Source organism: Entelurus aequoreus, linkage group LG22, assembly GCF_033978785.1.
Source record: "Entelurus aequoreus isolate RoL-2023_Sb linkage group LG22, RoL_Eaeq_v1.1, whole genome shotgun sequence".
NCBI classification, from domain to species: domain Eukaryota; kingdom Metazoa; phylum Chordata; class Actinopteri; order Syngnathiformes; family Syngnathidae; genus Entelurus; species Entelurus aequoreus.
The window spans coordinates 35,021,854-35,043,187 of record NC_084752.1 but is presented as its reverse complement, the minus strand read 5'-3'; positions in this window follow the sequence as shown (position 1 = coordinate 35,043,187).

Sequence of the window (21,334 nt, the reverse complement as noted above, 5' to 3'; positions counted from 1 at the left end):
ACTTGATGGTGTTGAATGCAGAGTTGAAGTCCAGAAACAACATCCGCACGTGTGTGTCCTTTCCTTCCAGATGTTCTAAGCTCAGGTGGAGTGCAGAGGAGATGGCGTCCTCTGTGGAGCGGTTAGGGCGATAAGCAAACTGGTATGGGTCGAATGTGGGGGGAAGTCTGGAGACAATGTATTCCTTTACCAGCCTCTCGAAGCACTTCATTACAGATGTTTTTTTGGGATAAGGTAAACATCTGTTCAGTATTTTAACATAAAGGTGTTTGATTGTGAGACATTAAAAGCCACAAAATGCAACAGGTCCATCAGACCCACAAACACTGGCTGAGTAACAACAATATGAACACCACACAAGGGTTAAACGGGACAGTGACCAACATCCAATAACAATGATAATAAAATAATAACACACCATAGGGTAGTGTGAAATGTACTTACTTGAATTTGGTCCTGACGTTGAGCAACTCAAACCTAATCTTGAAACAACGTGCTTTTTGACGTTTAATCAATGTCGGGTTCTGACGTTGATTTGAACATTGAAATGTGGTCCTTTTTCAGCCAATATTCTACAACACAAATACAACGTTGGAACAACATGCTTTTTGACAACGTTTATTCAACGTCGGGTTGTGACGTTGACTTGAACATTGAAATTTGGTCCTTTCCCAACCAACAGAGTTGATCCAATATTAGACATCAACGTTGTCTCAATCGTCAAACGCAACTATTTTGCAACGTCGTTTCAAAGTCACCTTTAAAGGCCTACTGAAAGCCACTACTACCGACCACGCAGTCTGATAGTTTATATATCAATGATGAAATCTTAACATTATAACACATGCCAATACGGCCGGGTTAACTTATAAAGTGACATTTTAAATTTGCCGCTAAACTTCCGGTTCGAAACGCCTCTGCGGATGACGTATGCGCGTGACGTAGCCCGGCGAACACGGGTATGCCTTCCACATTGAAGCCAATACGAAAAAGCTCTGTTTTCATTTCATAATTCCACAGTATTCTGGACATCTGTGTTCGTGAATCTGTTTCAATCATGTTCATTGCATTATGAAGAAGGAAGCTGAGCAAGCAAAGAAGAAAGTTGTCGGTGCGAAATGGACGTATTTTTCGAACGTAGTCAGCAACAACAGTACACAGCCGGCGCTTCTTTGTTTACATTCCCGAAAGATGCAGTCAAGATGGAAGAACTCGGATAACAGAGACTCTAACCAGGAGGACATTTGACTTGGATACACAGACGCCTGTAGAGAACTGGGACAACACAGACTCTTACCAGGATTACTTTGATTTGGATGACAAAGACGCAGACGTGCTACTGTGAGTATGCAGCTTTGGCTTTTTTTTGCGTATGTACGTAACTTTTTTAAAATATATAAGCTTTATGAACCTTGGGTTAGGTGAACGGTCTTTTGGGCTGAGTGATTGTGTGTGTTGATCATGTGTTTGAATTGTATTGGCGTGTTCTATGGAGCTAGGAGCTAGCAGAGGAGCTAGCATAACACGTACCGTACCTACGTGCGCGTCACGTACGTAACTTTTTAAAAATATATAAGCTTTATGAACCTTGGGTTAGGTGAACGGTCTTTTGGGCTGAGTGATTGTGTGTGTTGATCAGGTGTTTGAATTGTATTGGCGTGTTCTATGGAGCTAGGAGCTAGCAGAGGAGCTAGGAGCTAGCATAACAAACACGCAGGTGTTTTTATGCAGGATTAATTTGTGGCATGTTAAATATAAGCCTGGTTGTGTTGTGGCTAATAGAGTCTTGTGTTTATTTACTGTTGTAGTCATTCCCAGCTGAATATCAGGTCACCCCCGGCTCTCACAGCATCTTCCCTATCTGAATAGCTTCAACTCCCCACTAGTCCTTCACTTGCACTTTACTCATCCACAAATCTTTCATCCTCGCTCAAATTAATGGGGAAATTGTCGCTTTCTCGGTCCGAATCTCTCTCACTTCATGCGGCCATCATTGTAAACAATAGGGAACTTTGCGTATATGTTCAACTGACTACGTCACGCTACTTCCGGTAGGGGCAAGCCTTTTTTTTATCAGATAACAAAAGTTGCAATCTTTATCGTCGTTGTTCTATACTAAATCCTTTCAGCAAAAATATGGCAATATCGCGAAATGATCAAGTATGACACATAGAATAGATCTGCTATCCCCGTTTAAATAAAAAAAATTCATTTCAGTAGGCCTTTAAAGGACAGGTACGCATAACCAACGTTGCATCAATGTCTTGCTGGGATATTGATAAAGTGCAGGTCTGGCTGTGAATGTTTGAGATGCTCTGCAGTAACCTTGATAAAAGCGGTTTGAAGACAACTTTAAATACGCGTTATCTTTTATATTTAATATTTTTTCCGACAAAAATGTTGAGGAGTCGACTAAAAGTAAATACATTTAAATGATTAAGATATGACTAAAATTAAACTACATTTTGTTGTTAAGAGGAAGAAGTGAGGGTGGTGTGTGCACACACACACACACACACACACACACACACTCACACACTCACACGACATCAGGACTTGTGTGTTATCATTCAGGGTGAGAAGTTGGGTTTTATGAGCCGAGCCGTGTCCTCTCGGAGGAGAACGTCCTTGTGACTGCCACATCCAGCGGAACGGAAGGCTGCCCACAAAAAAGAAAGTTTCTCCCTTGACTTGTGTTTCTTCCTTCCTTCTGAACGTCGCTTTCAAGACGACCTTGTGTGTGTCGTTGGTGTGTAATTCACGCCAATCGAAGGGTGTTTGAGCACTGATGGTCAACGCCCTTGGGAAATATTGGGATTTTTTTTATTTTTTTTATATACCTTCACTTCACCGAATATTGCCTTCTTCTTTTTGTCCTTTAGCAGATGACGCGCTGTCGTTGTTTAATTGTTTATGCATTTTAAATAGGAGTATCAACAACAACAACAAAAATCGATTTTTGAATGAATAGCCATTCTTATTTGTAACCATTCTTAATCGATTAAAACATCTATGAAAAAAATAAAATAAAAAAAAATAAAAATCTCCCACCCAAAATAATCTGTCCTGTCCAGCCATTTTAGTAAATGTACACTACCGTTCAAAAGTTTGGGGTCACATTAAAATGTCCTTATTTTTCAATGAAGATAACTTTAAACTAGTCTTAACTTTAAAGAAATACACTCTATACATTGCTAATGTGGTAAATGACTATTCTAGCTGCAAATGTCTGGTTTTTGGTGCAATATCTACATAGGTGTATAGAGGCCCATTTCCAGCAACTATCACTCCAGTGTTCTAATGGTACAATGTGTTTGCGCATTGGCTCAGAAGGCTAATTGATGATTAGAAAACCCTTGTGCAATCATGTTCACACATCTGAAAACAGTTTAGCTCGTTACAGAAGCTACAAAACTGACCTTCCTTTGAGCAGATTGAGTTTCTGGAGCATCACATTTGTGGGGTCAATTAAACGCTCAAAATGGCCAGAAAAAGAGAACTTTCATCTGAAACGCGACAGTCTATTCTTGTTCTTAGAAATGAAGGCTATTCCACAAAATTGTTTGGGTGACCCCAAACTTTTGAACGGTAGTGTAAAAAACTGTTTTTTTTCCCAATGATACAGAAATTTACCAGAGCTGTGTATCTATTTCATTGAGGAATGTAGTTCATCATAGAACTGGCACCCAATGTTATTAAAACTTTTTTTTTTTTTTTTTTTAATTAATCAATCCAACAAAACAATACACAACAACACCATTATAATGCAATCCAATTCCAAAACCAAACCCGACCCAGCAACACTCCGAACAGCAATAAACAGAGCAATTGAGAGGAGACACAAACACGACACAGAGCAATCTAAAAGTTTTCCAAAAAATAATTATTATTAACAACAATATCAATATTAGTAACAATTTCCACATAGCAGTGATTAAAAATCCCTCATTGACATTACCATTAGACATTTATAAAAAAAATAACAACAATTTTAAATTACAATTAAATGAACAATAGTGTCACAGATGCTTACACTTGCACCGCATCTCATAAACTTGACAACACACTGTGTCCAATATTTTACAGAAAGATAAAATAAGTCATATTTTTGGTTCATTTAATAGTTAAAACAAATTTAAATAACGGATCCCATATTCCAATATATGACTCATTATTATCTAAACTAAATGCAGTTTTTTCTACTGATATCATCTCCATAGCTTGTGTATACCAGTCAAAAATATTGATATTGAATCGAGAATCGATTCTGAATCGAATCGTTACCCCCATGAATCGAATCAAATCGAGTGGTACCCAAAGATTTTAATAATGTATTGCATGCAAAGTCTGTTTTTACTCCTTCCAGTGTTTTAAAAAAAAATGTTTTAATAAACTACTATTTTATATTATCTTTTTATTTGTCTAATTATAATTATTGTTTATTTTTATATTTGGCTTCACGGTTTCAAACGGTTGAGCTTGCCGTGACCCCAAGAGGCAGAGACGGCAAGCAATGTGCAGGTCAAAATGGTAAATCAACCCTTTTGATTGGTGATCAGAGGCGAGTGAGTGCCCTGATCACTAAACGGAAGCGGATGTGCAGCTAAGCGCTTGAGACGGGAAGTGGCGACATAGGAGAGAGAGAGAGAGAGAAAGAGATTTGTGACTATGATCACAAATTTGAATGGTAGTGGTCCTGGGTTAAAATCATGGTTAGAGTTGAGTATGGAAGTATGGAAATAATTTAAACATTATTAAAACAAACGTTTAGTCATACGTTTATGTTTTAATATTGTTAAAATCATTGTGCACTAACATTTTTATTTATTTTTTCCTAATTAATTAATTTTAGTGCAAAACGTGCATAAAAGGTAAATAAAGTTTGATTTTTAAGTATAAAAATACGAAAAAATGGGGTGGCTCGAAACAAAATTCTGCCAAATTTAACCTGAAGTTTTGTGTGTTCAACTATTATTACCATGTTCCAGCTTGTGGTGTTTGAATTAGGGATGAGTACTGTTTACATTTGAACCCATACCGGTACCAATTGTGTTAATAAATATGAATTGTTTTTGATGATGAAATACATTTTTTTTGCAACAACTGCTGTTTATTTGTTGTATCCATCCAATTTCTGAGTATGTAGGTACGACATTAAAGGTGGCCAAAGTGTGTGGTTAATGGTGTGTTGTTTTGTTTGTTGTTGCGCCCCAGAAAGAGTTAATACTGTAAGCATTGTACTTATCACGCACCAGCTGCTTGATTGTAACATGCATCTTAGTTGTAGTTGCCATGAACACACTCAGGGGCGTTAAAGTCGCCATGTAAAAGAGCTAATGCTAATCGGTAGCATGTCAATAGCATTGCCAAGGTATGTTAGCATCAAGCTAGCACATTTTTGGGAAAGTAGAGCCTTAATTAACTTACGTTGGAGCGTTTTGAGTCAACTGCTTTGCTGGTGTGGTGGAATTTCTGACCTTTGTACCATATTTTGTGTCTGTCAAAGAGAACAAGGTCGAAAAGCATGCTCGTTTCTCTTTTTTCTATTCTGTACCATTGGAGGAGCATATGTGGGTTAGAGTTGAACGTATGGTCGGCCTGACCATTGTACAAAATGTTTTGATTGTTTGTTATGGCTAAGAGATTCAAGGATGTTGCAGAATAAACAGGTCCAAAACAACTGGACCTTGACACACGAGGGAAACACATTAATAACCAAGTAGACCAAGTCTATGCATGATTCGCATGATTCTCGATTCGTCCGACGTCTCCGGAGACGTTGTCTGTTTGCATGGCAATTCAATCCAACCTTGTACCATTTGATTATGGGTATATAAAACTTTTGTACTAAATACACTTTTGTTGCTGTTTAAGATTCGGACATTCCACCACACTAGGCATTGAAAATTGCAACTTCACCTGGAGGCGGAGTGTCAGGTTCAAACACTGGATGACATCTATTAAACAGACAAAGAAGCAAGGAATTAAACAGAGACAGAATTAAATTTGGCTCAATTGAGGAGAAACGTCTGGGCTGTACTCTTGCGCAGTCTCCCACCACGCTCTGGCGAAAGATTGTACGCATCCTCTTTTATTTGGACTTTCCCTGATTACATGGCAACAGCTGTTTCTAAAGGAAGGGGGTCGTAAACATCCGCTGCCTTTGGTCACAAAACAGCTCAGGGGAGTCAGGCATGGCTTCCTCTCCGCTTCGTAGATCTTGGGTCAAGACAAAATCTTCCTGTGGATTACAGTACATCAAAGAAACCGACACCTTCATGTCGCTTCCCACCCTACACAGTGGAGTTTTACAAGCCTTCTGCTTGGTAAGATCAAAGACAGCTTTTGTCTGCTCGCCGGGAACTCATTGAAACACAAAGTTTTGTGATAACTTCGATACAATTATTCTGACAGGGGTCTGCGCTCAGTGCTGCTGGAGTGATCGCCAAGTGCAATCCAGGTACCAAAAAAATGCTGTGTTGGATTTTACATGAATTGGGCCTCGCTAGGATTGGCGGGATTGGGTGGGCGGCCAAAAAGTAACGGATTTTGTACCCATCCTTTCAGTCTTTTTATTGACAACTTTGGCTTTCATTTACACACTCCAGACAAAAGATCTTCAGCTTTAGTAAACATGTCGCGTGAGAGGAAGGTGGGCAATTCATCATTTTGCAATGCAGTCTGCTGGAAATGGTGGAAAGCGCCAGTCTACAATAGCGACGGATGCTGTTGTCCAAGTTGCAATTGCCACAAAACACATTTTAAGATATCCAACACTCTACTGCCACCCGGCGGCCAAAGTGGCGAGTGCACGCCCCAAATCGATCACGTCTCATGTGTCAGGTAAACCGTGACGGATGGGGCCGTATGAATCCCCCATTCCTACTGCAGTCAAAATAACTGCAATAATCAGTAATAATGTTGGTATTCTGGTGAAAATAGCAACAATATGTCATTAAGAGCAGTAATTGTGGCATTGTGGGCAATTTCAATAGAGAGCGTTTCTCTACTTAATTGGATGTATTTAAATATTTTCTTTTAAAAAGTGCTGACCTTGATTGCAACAAAGAAATGGGCGTGCGTTTAATCATGTGACGCACGTAACGCACGAATGGCGCCGAGCAAGAATTCAGTCCAAGGGGAGCATTTTGTCTTAGCGCAGCAGCAAAAGGCGCATCAGAGCTGAAGATCTCGCAGATAAATTGAAAGATTAAACTCCACCTGACTCTATTTGCTTATTTATGCTTTTTGTGGGGTTTTTTTTTCCAACCGGAGCAAGTCAAACTTATTGTTTCAAAGAATTTTTCTGATGCCTGTGCAAACATGCGGCAAAGAGTTGCATCACAGAGCAGACGTCAGGATCACTGCGGGATTCCTTCTGCACGAGGATATGGAACAAGAAACAAAGGACGGGGGGTTTGGGGGGGGGGGGGGGGTTTGTTGCAGCATGCGATAGATATCAGCGCTCTGATGCAAACTAACATAAGTTCATGTAAGTCAGAAGATAAAAATAACTGCCAGTGACTGTACCTCATATCGTATTCACCCGGTGACTAGTGCGCCACATGCACCTGTTCCCCTCAAGAGAATGTTAATCATCTGTTCCAGAACCTTCATGTAATCTTTATTAAGTGTTATTTTTACATCCAAATTGAAAAAGGAACTACAAAAGCATTCGGAGGGCACAGATTTGACCTGAATCTGAAGGCGGGCAGTCAGACCTTTGTGGTTTTGGACAAAATCGGAAACTGGACAACATCTCGGAGGCGCCGTCTGCTCTGCATGGCGAAGCACGATACGTTTGAGGACCAGAAAGAGAGCTACCTAACGCCAGCCGCGCTCTGCGTTTCCTCCAGTTAAACACCCGTAGAGATGAGCTACCTCCAGCACTGCAAATTATTTGCCTCGCGCCAAGATTTAAGGATTTATTTCGATTCATGATGAGCCATAACACTGATTTTCTTTCCGATACGAGTGCAATTCGGGCTGGTATCGGCGATACCGATCCGATACTTTGTGCAAATGTACCTAATGTGTCTGCTAAAATGTTAAAAGTTGTGTATTTCAAATAATAAAATAGCACAAAAAGTACAGTTAATTAATTATTGTTATTATATATTATCTATTATATACCATTCATTATATTATGTATTTAGTATTAATTATTTATTTATTTTTTATTATGTATTTATTATTAATTATTTATGTACTAATTAAGTGGTCAAACAGAACTGACTTTTCTTTTGGTTACTGAAATGGCTCGAGTGGTTCAATGAAGGCACAGGTCGCATTCATAGCAAAGTATGGAATGAATGTTATTTTTTATACACTGAATACAAGGTGGGAGGGAGGGAGTAAGCTCAGTTTGGAGGGGGGGAGAGCGTATGAGGCAAAATGTTAAAAGTTGTGTATTTCAAATAATAAAATAGCACAAAAAGTACAGTTAATTAACTATTGTTATTATATATTATCTATTATATACCATTCATTATATTATATATTTAGTATTAATTTTTTATTTATTTTTTATTATGTATTTATTATTAATTATTTATGTACTAATTAAGTGGTCAAACAGAACTAACTTTTCTTATGGTTACTGAAATGGCTCGAGTGGTTCAATGAAGGCACAGGTCGCATTCATAGCAAAGTATGGAATGAATGTTATTTTTTATACACTGAATACAAGGTGGGAGGGAGGGAGTAAGCTCAGTTTGGAGGGGGGAGAGAGCACATGAGGCAACTCAGTGGAAACAATGGTGCGTTGTTGAATGAGCAACTTTCACAGTGAGTCAGTGCGGACAAGGTCACACTTCAAGCCATAATTATGTAATATTTATCATTATTATCATTTATCATTATATATATATTTATTTCAAACTCTGGAGTCTATTGAGGTAGTGGTGTGAATAACAATATTGGCAAGCTAATACAAAAGAAAAAAACAGGACAAAGTCATAAATAGAACACACAAAAGGTGTTTCGAACCATAACTTAAGGAAATAAGTAACATAATAAAAGCATCCAAATAAATGAATTAATAAAAACTAAAATGAGAAAAAAATAAAGTCACAATTCCGTTACATGAGCATGTTAGCGTGAAATTACTGAACATGTCAACAAAAGCATAGTTATTATTTACACTGTAATTCCTGTTGATGATACACATGATATCAAATAGCTAAAGCATCAAAAGTATCGATATTTCCATTTGAGAATCGATATTAGAGCAAAAAGATCTGGTATCGGCGGTATTGATATCAGCATCGATCCGCATCATGACCATTTTTTCTGACATTTCCGTAGTTTTAAGAGCTTTTTGCTGGTGTTTAGTCATTGACTAAACATCATTTGATCTATTCTAGTTCAAAGATGTTACAATTGAGAAAATGACTATTCAAATAAGATATTTCAGTTCCCCCCCCCCACCCCTCCAAGAGATAATCTTGTTGAAAGATTCTGCAACACCCGGAGGACACGCAAGGTTGAATAATTCTTGTTTTCAGAATAAAATACCTTTTTCCATCTTAAAAACATGCTAATTTATACATAAGTAAAGTAAAATCAAGTAAAATGATCTGTTCATGCAACTCATTCATGTCACGCCTTTTTGTCCATTCAAATGTCTTCTTTTGATATTAGCTCTATTTTGCAGAGTCTAGATACAGAGTGTAGATACATAGAGTTGATGCAGAGTGTAGATACAGAGTGTTGATGCAGAGTGTACATGCAGAGTGTAGATAAACAGTGTAGATACAGAGTGTTGATAAACAGTGTAGATACAGAGTGTTGATACAGAGTGTAGATACAGAGTGTAGATAAAGAGTGTTGATACAGAGTGTTGATACAGAGTGTAGATAAAGAGTGTTGATACAGAGTGTTTATACAGAGTGTAGATACAGAGTGTTGATACAACGTTTAGATACAGAGTGTAGATACAGAGTGTTGGTACAGAGTGTAGATACAGAGTGTCGATACAGAGTGTAGATAAAGAGTGTTGATACAGGGTGTAGATACAGACTGTAGATACAGAGTGTAGATACAGTGTATATACAGACTGTAGATACAGAGTGTAGATACAGTGTATATACAGGGTGTAGATACAGAGTGTATATAAAGAGTGTTGATACAGAGTGTAGATACAGAGTGTAGATAAAGAGTGTAGATAAAGAGTGTAGATACAAAGTATAGATACAGAGTGTTGATACAGAGTGTAGATAACGAGTGTAGATACAGAGTGTAGATACAAAGTGTTGATGCAGAGTGTAGATACAGAGTGTTGATACAGAGTGTAGTACATACAGAGTGTAGATACAGTGTAGACACAGAGTGTTGATACAGAGTGTAGATACAGAGTGTAGATACAAAGTGTAGATACAGAGTGTAGATACAGAGTGTAGCTACAGAGTGTAGATACAATGTGTTCATACAAAGTGTAGATACAGAGTGTAGATACAGAGTGTAGATAAAAAGTGTAGATAAAGAGTGTTGATACAGAGTGTAGATACAGAGTGTTGGTACAACGTTTAGATACAGAGTGTAGATACAGACTGTTGATACAGAGTGTAGATACAGAGTGTAGATAAAGAGTGTTGATACAGAGTGTAGATACAGAGTGTAGATACAGAGTGTAGATAAAGAGTGTTGATACAGAGTGTAGATACAGTGTAGATAAAGAGTGTAGATACAGACTGTAGATAAAAAGTGTAGATACAAAGTGTGCATACAGAGTGTAGATACAGAGTGTTGATACAAAGTGTAGATACAGAGTGTAGATACAGAGTGTAGATAAAGAGTGTAGATAAAGAGTGTAGATACAAAGTGTAGATATATAGTGTTGATACAGAGTGTTGATACAGAGTGTAGATAAAGAATGTAGATACAGAGTGTAGATACATAGTGTAGATACAGAGTGTTGATACAGAGTGTAGATAAAGAGTCTAGATACAAAGTGTAGATACAGAGTTTAGATACGGTGTAGATAAAGAGTGTCGATACAGAGTGTAGATAAAGAGTCTAGATACGGAGTGTAGATAAAGAGTCTAGGTACAGAGTGTAGATAAAGAGTGTAGATACAGAGTGTAGATACAGAGTGTAGATAAAGAGTGTCGATACAGAGGGTAGATACATAGTATTAATACAGAGTGTAGATAAAGAGTGTCGATACAGATTGTAGATACATAGTGTTGATACAGAGTGTAGATAAAGAGTGTCGATACAGAGTGTAGATACATAGTGTTGATACAGAGTGTAGATACAGAGTTGACTTGCACTGCAAACAAGATTTAACCAAATAGATCAAAAGACTAGATTTTGGGAAGTAAAAACTTGAGCTGTCCATGCAAGTTGATTTCATTTGATATGACATCCTGAATCAAGACTACAAATTAGAAGGACATTTAAGATAGAAATGAGCATTTTATTGTGAAAACAAGCATTATTTAACTGGCAATTCTTACACTTGGCAAACTCCGATTGTTGCATAATCTTTAACTAAGATTTTCTAGAACAGACAAAATATAATTATTCATGCTAAAATGCAGATTAATGACTAAAGATTAAATTAATTAAATAATTAATTAAATTAGAGCGGCTAATTGATGTATTGTTCTTCACTGACGGCCATAATGCAAATAGTCTTCATTAAACACACGGTGCCTTTTTGTTTTTGCTACGGCGCCATCTTGTGGAGGGGTTTGACGCGGAAGTACAAGCGCCATTCCATCTTCTGATCGTCCATAGCGTTTCTACTCGCATGGATTCTTCATTCGTCACTCCAAGCAACGTTTTCAAGTTTTACAATATAACTAAAACTATTGCCACAGTCTGTAGGAGTGTTTTCATGCATTGTTGTACATGCTATCGTCATGTAACGAAGCTAGCGTCGTTAGCATTAGCTCTCTCCCTGCCTTTAGGAACCATGGAACCAGAAATTGCTTTTCTAACCTGTAACCTGTTTTATTATAATTAATATACCAAATAACTGATATTGTTGCAGATTTCACAGACACTACCGTTGCTATGCAAAATACGGTATATATGACATGTTATGTTTGCTACTACATTACATAAATACAACATGTACAGTAGATACCACGATGTTGAAGGTTTATTGTTGGAATAGATCCAACCTTTAATTACCTGCCTCTTGCTAACAGTTGTTCACTATTAAGAATGAACAGAAAAGAGATTTGTGCATTGTGGCCAAAATTCCCCCCAAAAGCGCACTTCCCCTTTAACTTGTGGTCAAATTCGTCATTTTTTTTTTGCTTTGCTTTTATTGGACTAATCAACAGTGCAGGTGTGCTCATCTCCAATGTTGCAACCATGCGACAAAAGGCTGCATGTTGCACTGCGCTAACTTCACCTCCCCTCTTTGCCTGTGATTTGATTCCACATGAGTCAAACGCTGCTACTTTCCTGCTCCTCCTCTGCGCCCCGGGGGGCCAATCCAGGGTGCATTCAAGGACCCTCAACGTTGCGTTCGGCGTGCCTAGGAAAAGCGGACTCCCGGAGAGCTGAAAACATGGCATTTTCACAAGTGTGGACGCTGTAAAGCAGACGGTGTCCAAAGTAAGACCCGGGGGCCGTTTGCGGTCTGCAGCAACTTCTAAAAATACTACCACAAAAAATATTTAAACTAATGGAAATGCCAAATTTGTAAAAGTTGACCAAAAAAACTGTCATAAAAGTCATATATTATTTATTTTTTTTTTTTCAACGCTTAAATCTCGAGATCAACTTCAGATCTATCTGTTGATATAAAATTGTAATTACATTTTTTTTATGCCATCGATTAAAAAAATAAAAAATAGATTTTTTATATTTTAGTGGTGTAAAAAAAATGTTTTTCAGATTAATAGTGATTCTTATTTGTAACGATTCTTATCAATTTAACCAAAAATCTAAAATGTATTTAAAAAAATATATTTTTAGTAATATAGAAATGTATTAAAGCTGTGTATTAGTGGTGTGATTTTTTTTTTTTTTTTTTTCAGATTAAACACAATTCTTATTTGCAACGATTCTTAATTAAAAAAACAACTAAAATGTATTTTTTTAAATATATATATTTTAAGTAATATAGAAATTAAACATGTGTTTTAGGGGTGTAAAAAAATCTATTTTCAGATTAATCGCTATTCTTATTTGTAACGATTCTTAATCGATTTAAAAAAAGTGATTTAAAAAAAGTGATTTAAAAAAAATCTATTTTTAGTAATATAGAAATGTATTTAAACTGTGTTTTAGGGGTGTAAAAAAAAACACATCGATTTTCAGATTAATGGTGATTCTTATTTGTAACAATTCTTATCATTTTGCAAAAAAATCTAAAATGTATTTTAAAAAATATATATTTTAGTAATCTAAAAATGTACTGAAGCTGTGGTGTGAAAAAAAAAAAATTCAGATTAACCACAATTCTTATTTGCAACGATTCTTAATGTATTTTACAAAAAAATATTTTTTTAATTATATATATATTTTAAGTAATATAGAAATTAAAGCTATGTTTTGGGGTGTAAAAAATATATTTTCAGATTAATCGCGATTCTTATTTGTAACGATTCTTAATCCATAAAAAAAAAACATATTTTGAATATATATATTTTCAGTAATATAGAAATGTATTAAAACTGGACTCCTGGAGAGCTGAAAACATGGCATTTTCACAAGTGTGGACGCTGTAAAGCAGACGGTGTCCAAAGTAAGACCCGGGGGCCGTTTGCGGTCTGCAGCAACTTCTAAAAATACTACCACAAAAAATATTTAAACTAACGGAAATGCCAAATTTGTAAAAGTTGACCAAAAAAACTGTCATAAAAGTCATATATTATTATTTTTTATTTTTTTTCAACGCTTAAATCTCGAGATCAACTTCAGATCTATCTGTTGATATAAAATTGTAATTACATTTTTTTTTAAGCCATCGATTAAAAAAATAAAAAATAGATTTTTTATATTTTAAGTAATATAGAAATGTATTAAAGCTGTGTATTAGTGGTGTAAAAAAAAAAAAGTTTTTCAGATTAATAGTGATTCTTATTTGTAACGATTCTTATCAATTTAGCAAAAAATCTAAAATGTATTTAAAAAAATATATTTTTAGTAATATAGAAATGTATTAAAGCTGTGTATTAGTGGTGTGATTTTTTTTTTTTTTTTTCAGATTAAACACAATTCTTATTTGCAACGATTCTTAATTAAAAAACAACTAAAATGTATTTTTTTAAATATATGTATTTTAAGTAATATAAAAATTAAACATGCGTTTTAGGGGTGTAAAAAAAAATCTGTTTTCAGATTAATCGCGATTCTTATTTGTAACGATTCTTAATCGATTTAAAAAAAGTGATTTAAAAAAAATCTATTTTTAGTAATATAGAAATGTATTAAAACTGTGTTTTAGGGGTGTAAAAAAAAACCACATCGATTTTCAGATTAATGGTGATTCTTATTTGTAACAATTCTTATCATTTTGCAAACAAATCTAAAATGTATTTTAAAAAATATATATTTTTAGTAATCTAAAAATGTATTGAAGCTGTGGTTTGAAAAAAAAAAATCAGATTAATCACAATTCTTATTTGCAACGATTCTTAATCTATTTAAAAAAAAAGTATTTTTTTAATTATATATATATTTTAAGTAATATAGAAATTAAAGCTGTGTTTTGGGGTGTAAAAAAAATATTTTCAGATTAACCGCGATTCTTATTTGTAACGATTCTTAATCCATAAAAAAAAAACATATTTTGAAAATATCTATTTTCAGTAATATAGAAATGTATTAAAACTGGACTCCTGGAGAGCTGAAAACATGGCATTTTCACAAGTGTGGACGCTGTAAAGCAGACGGTGTCCAAAGTAAGACCCGGGGGCCGTTTGCGGTCTGCAGCAACTTCTAAAAATACTACCACAAAAAATATTTAAACTAATGGAAATGCCAAATTTGTAAAAGTTGACCAAAAAAAACTGTCATAAAAGTCATATATTATTATTTTTTTTTTTTTCAACGCTTAAATCTCGAGATCAACTTCAGATCTATCTGTTGATATAAAATTGTAATTACATGTTTTTTTATGCCATCGATTAAAAAAATTAAAAATAGATTTTTTATATTTTAGTGGTGTAAAAAAATGTTTTTCAGATTAATAGTGATTCTTATTTGTAACGATTCTTATCAATTTAGCAAAAAATCTAAAATGTATTTAAAAAAATATATTTTTAGTAATATAGAAATGTATTAAAGCTGTGTATTAGTGGTGTGATTTTTTTTTTTTTTTCAGATTAAACACAATTCTTATTTGCAACGATCCTTAATTAAAAAAACAACTAAAATGTATTTTTTTAAATATATATATTTTAAGTAATATAGAAATTAAACATGTGTTTTAGGGGTGTAAAAAAATATATTTTCAGATTAATCGCTATTCTTATTTGTAACGATTCTTAATCGATTTAAAAAAAGTGATTTAAAAAAAATCTATTTTTAGTAATATAGACATGTATTAAAACTGTGTTTTAGGTGTGTAAAATAAAACACATCGATTTTCAGATTAATGGTGATTCTTATTTGTAACAATTCTTATCATTTTGCAAAAAAATCTAAAATGTATTTTAAAAAATATATATTTTTAGTAATCTAAAAATGTACTGAAGCTGTGGTGTGAAAAAAAATATTTTCAGATTAATCACAATTCTTATTTGCAACGATTCTTAATCTATTTTTTTTTTTAAAGTATTTTTTTAATTATATATATATTTTAAGTAATATAGAAATTAAATCTGTGTTTTGGGGTGTAAAAAAAAATATTTTCAGATTAATCGCGATTCTTATTTGTAACGATTCTTAATCCATAAAAAAAAAACATATTTTGAAAATATCTATTTTCAGTAATATAGAAATGTATTAAAACTGGACTCCTGGAGAGCTGAAAACATGGCATTTTCACAAGTGTGGACGCTGTAAAGCAGACGGTGTCCAAAGTAAGACCCGGGGGCCGTTTGCGGTCTGCAGCAACTTCTAAAAATACTACCACAAAAAATATTTAAACTAATAGAAATGCCAAATTTGTAAAAGTTGACCAAAAAAAACTGTCATAAAAGTCATATATTATTTTTTTTTTTTTTTCAACGCTTAAATCTCGAGATCAACTTCAGATCTATCTGTTGATATAAAATTGTAATAAATTTTTTTTTTATGCCATCGATTAAAAAAATAAAAAATAGATTTTTTATATTTTAAGTAATATAGAAATGCATTAAAGCTGTGTATTAGTGGTGTAAAAAAAAAATGTTTTTCAGATTAATAGTGATTCTTATTTGCAACGATTCTTATCAATTTAGCAAAAAATCTAAAATGTATTTAAAAAAATATATTTTTAGTAATATAGAAATGTATTAAAGCTGTGTATTAGTGGTGTGATTTTTATTTTTTTTTCAGATGAAACACAATTCTTATTTGCAACGATTCTTAATTAAAAAACAACTAAAATATATTTTTTTAATATATATATTTTAAGTAATATAGAAATTAAACATGTGTTTTAGGGGTGTAAAAAAATCTATTTTCAGATTAATCGCTATTCTTATTTGTAACGATTCTTAATCGATTTAAAAAAAGTGATTTAAAAAAAATCTATTTTTAGTAATATAGAAATGTATTAAAACTGTGTTTTAGGGGTGTAAAAAAAACCACATCGATTTTCAGATTAATGGTGATTCTTGATTGTAACAATTCTTATCATTTTGCAAAAAAATCTAAAATGTATTTTAAAAAATATATATTTTTAGTAATCTAAAAATGTATTGAAGCTGTGGTGTGAAAAAAAATATTTTCAGATTAATCACAATTCTTATTTGCAACGATTCTTAATCTATTTAAAAAAAAAGTATTTTTTTAATTATATATATATTTTAAGTAATATAGAAATTAAAGCTGTGTTTTGGGGTGTAAAAAATATATTTTCAGATTAATCGTGATTCTTATTTGTAACGATTCTTAATCCATAAAAAAAAAACATATTTTGAAAATATCTATTTTCAGTAATATAGAAATGTATTAAAACTGGACTCCTGGAGAGCTGAAAACATGGCATTTTCACAAGTGTGGACGCTGTAAAGCAGACGGTGTCCAAAGTAAGACCCGGGGGCCGTTTGCGGTCTGCAGCAACTTCTAAAAATACTACCACAAAAAATATTTAAACTAATAGAAATGCCAAATTTGTAAAAGTTGACCAAAAAAACTGTCATAAAAGTCATATATTATTATTATTTTTTTTTTCAACGCTTAAATCTCGAGATCAACTTCAGATCTATCTGTTGATATAAAATTGTAATTACATGTTTTTTTATGCCATCGATTAAAAAAATAAAAAATAGATTTTTTATATTTTAAGTAATATAGAAATGTATTAAAGCTGTGTATTAGTGGTGTAAAAAAAACAACGTTTTTCAGATTAATAGTGATTCTTATTTGTAACGATTCTTATCAATTTAGCAAAAAATCTAAAATGTATTTAAAAAAATATATTTTTAGTAATATAGAAATGTATTAAAACTGTGTTTTAGGGGTGTAAAAAAAACACATCGATTTTCAGATTAATGGTGATTCTTGATTGTAACAATTCTTATCATTTTGCAAAAAAATCTAAAATGTATTTTAAAAAATATATATTTTTAGTAATCTAAAAATGTATTGAAGCTGTGGTGTGAAAAAAAATATTTTCAGATTAATCACAATTCTTATTTGCAACGATTCTTAATTTATTTTTTAAAAAAAAGTATTTTTTTAATTATATATATATTTTAAGTAATATAGAAATTAAAGCTGTGTTTTGGGGTGTAAAAAAAAATATTTTCAGATTAATCGCGATTCTTATTTGTAACGATTCTTAATCCATAAAAAAAAACATATTTTGAAAATATCTATTTTCAGTAATATAGAAATGTATTAAAACTGTGTTTTAGGGGTGTAAAAAAAAATCAATTTTCAGATTAATGGTGATTCTTATTTGTAACGATTCTAAATCAATAAAAAATACAAATTAAAATACTTTTAAAATTTAAAAAAAAAAACATCTGTCCTGTCGAGCCACTCAGACAAATCATATAGTAGATGTAGATGATCTATATCTACTGTCAACATTTACTTTGGAAAAAAATAAGTGTTGGATACTTCTCTTGTTGCCTTTTTTGGCTTTATTAAATGTTTGGGTAGAATTTTATTCAAGAAAACCAGTTTAATTTTCCGTAATATATACATTTATTGGAGTTGTTTATCTATTTTATTCAGGAATGTACTTATTTAAAGAACTGGCATTCAATGTTATTAACTTGAATCAAGAATCGATTCTGAATCGATTCTCGATTCGACAGCCATCAGACTGTATAATGCATATGTTCCTTTTGACTGTACATGTACTGTAAATGTATAATGTATTTATATTATTCACATGTGAATACGATGGCGAGCGCCTGGTGGCCCCATGGGGCACAGCCCGAAGAGGCAACGTGGGTCCCCCCTCCAATGGGCTCACCACCCATAGCAGGGGTCATGGACGTCGGGTGCGATGTGAGCTGGGCGGCGGCCGAAGGCGGGGCACTTGGCGGTCCGATCCTCGGCTACAGAAGCTAGCTCTTGGGACGTGGAACGTCACCTCGCTGGGGGGGAAGGAGCCTGAGCTAGTGCACGAGGTGGAGAAGTTCCAGCTAGACATAGTCAGACTCACTTTGACGCACAGCAAGGGCTCTGGAACCAGTTCTCTCGAGAGGGGCTGGACTCTCTTCTACTCTGGCGTTGCCGGCAGTGAGAGGCGACGGGCTGGGGTGGCAATTCTTGTTGTCCCCCCTTCGGGTGGGGGAACAGGTCCTGACTGTGGTTTGCGCTTACGCGCCAATCCGCAGCTCAGAGTACCCACCCTTTTTGGATTCGCTCGAGGGAGTACTTGAGAGTGCTCCCCCGGGGGATTCCCTCGTTCTACTGGGGGACTTCAACGCTCATGTTGGCAGCGACAGTGAAACCTGGAGAGGCGTGATTGGGAAGAATGGCCGCCCGGATCTGAACCCGAGCGGTGTTTTGTTATTGGACTTTTGTGCCCGTCACAGATTGTCCATGTTCAAACATAAGGGTGTCCATATGTGCACTTGGCACCAGGACACCCTAGGCCGCAGTTCCATGATCGACTTTGTAGTTGTGTCGTCGGATTTGCGGCCTCATGTTTTGGACACTTGGGTGAAGAGAGGGGCGGAGCTTTCTACCGATCACCACCTGGTGGTGAGTTGGCTGCGATGGTGGGGGAGGATGCCGGACAGACCTGGCAGACCCAAACGCATTGTGAGGGTTTGCTGGGAACGTCTGGCAGAGTCTCCTGTCAGAGAGAGTTTCAATTCCCACCTCCGGAAGAACTTTGAACAGGGAGGTGCTGGACATTGTTCCACCATGTTCCGCGCCTCTATTGTCGAGGCGGCTGATTGGAGCTGTGGCGGTAATCCTAGAACCCTTTGGTGGACACCGGCGGTGAGGGATGCCGTCAAGCTGAAGAAGGAGTCCTATCGGGTTCTTTTGGCTCATAGGACTCCTGAGGCAGCGGACAGGTACCGACAGGCCAAGCGGTGTGCGGCTTCAGCGGTCGCGGAGGCAAAAACTCGGACATGGAGGAGTTCGGGGAAGCCATGGAAAACGACTTCCGGACGGCTTCGAAGCGATTCTGGACCATCATTCGCCGCCTCAGGAAGGGGAAGCAGTGCACTATCAACACCGTGTATGGTGAGGATGGTGCTCTGCTGACCTCGACTGCGGATGTTGTGGATCGGTGGAGGGAATACTTCGAAGACCTCCTCAATCCCACCAACACGTCTTCCTATGAGGAAGCAGTGCCTGGGGAATCTGTGGTGGGCTCTCCTATTTCTGGGGCTGAGGTTGCTGAGGTAGTTAAAAAGCTCCTCGGTGGCAAGGCCCCGGGGGTGGATGAGATATGCCCGGAGTTCCTTAAGGCTCTGGATGCTGTGGGGCTGTCTTGGTTGACAAGACTCTGCAGCATCGCGTGGCCTCTGGATTGGCAGACCGGGGTGGTGGTTCCTCTCTTTAAGAAGGGGAACCGGAGGGTGTGTTCTAACTATCGTGGGATCACACTCCTCAGCCTTCCCGGTAAGGTCTATTCGGGTGTGCTGGAGAGGAGGCTACGCCGGATAGTCGAACCTCGGATTCAGGAGGAACAGTGTGGTTTTCGTCCTGGTCGTGGAACTGTGGACCAGCTATATACTCTCGGCAGGGTCCTTGAGGGTGCATGGGAGTTTGCCCAACCAGTCTACATGTGTTTTGTGGACTTGGAGAAGGCATTCGACCGTGTCCCTCGGGAAGTCCTGTGGGGAGTGCTCAGAGAGTATGGGATATCGGACTGTCTGATTGTGGCGGTCTGCTCCCTGTATGATCAGTGCCAGAGTTTGGTCCGCATTGCCGGCAGTAAGTCGGACACGTTTCCAGTGAGGGTTGGACTCCGCCAAGGCTGCCCTTTGTCACCGATTCTGTTCATAACTTTTATGGACAGAATTTCTAGGCGCAGTCAAGGCGTTGAGGGGGACTGGTTTGGTGGCTGCAGGATTAGGTCTCTGCTTTTTGCAGATGATGTGGTCCTGATGGCTTCATCTGGCCAGGATCTTCAGCTCTCGCTGGATCGGTTCGCAGCTGAGTGTGAAGCGACTGGGATGAGAATCAGCACCTCCAAGTCCGAGTCCATGGTTCTCGCCCGGAAAAGGGTGGAGTGCCATCTCCGGGTTGCGGAGGAGACCCTGCCCCAAGTGGAGGAGTTCAAGTACCTTGGAGTCTTGTTCACGAGTGAGGGAATAGTGGATCGTGAGATCGACAGGCGGATCGGTGCGGCGTCTTCAGTAATGCGGACGCTGTATCGATCCGTTGTGGTGAAGAAGGAGCTGAGCCGGAAGGCAAAGCCCTCAATTTACCGGTCGATATACGTTCCCATCCTCACCTATGGTCATGAGCTTTGGGTTATGACCGAAAGGACAAGATCACGGGTACAAGCGGCCCAAATGAGTTTCCTCCGCCGGGTGGTGGGGCTCTCCCTTAGAGATAGGGTGAGAAGCTCTGCCATCCGGGGGGAGCTCAAAGTAAAGCCGCTGCTCCTCCACATCGAGAGGAGCCAGTTGAGGTGGTTCGGGCATCTGGTCAGGATGCCACCCGAACGCCTCCCTAGGGAGGTGTTTAGGGCACGTCCGACTGGTAGGAGGCCACGGGGAAGACCCAGGACACGTTGGGAAGACTATGTCTCCCGGCTGGCCTGGGAACGCCTCGGGATCCCCCGGGAAGAGCTGGA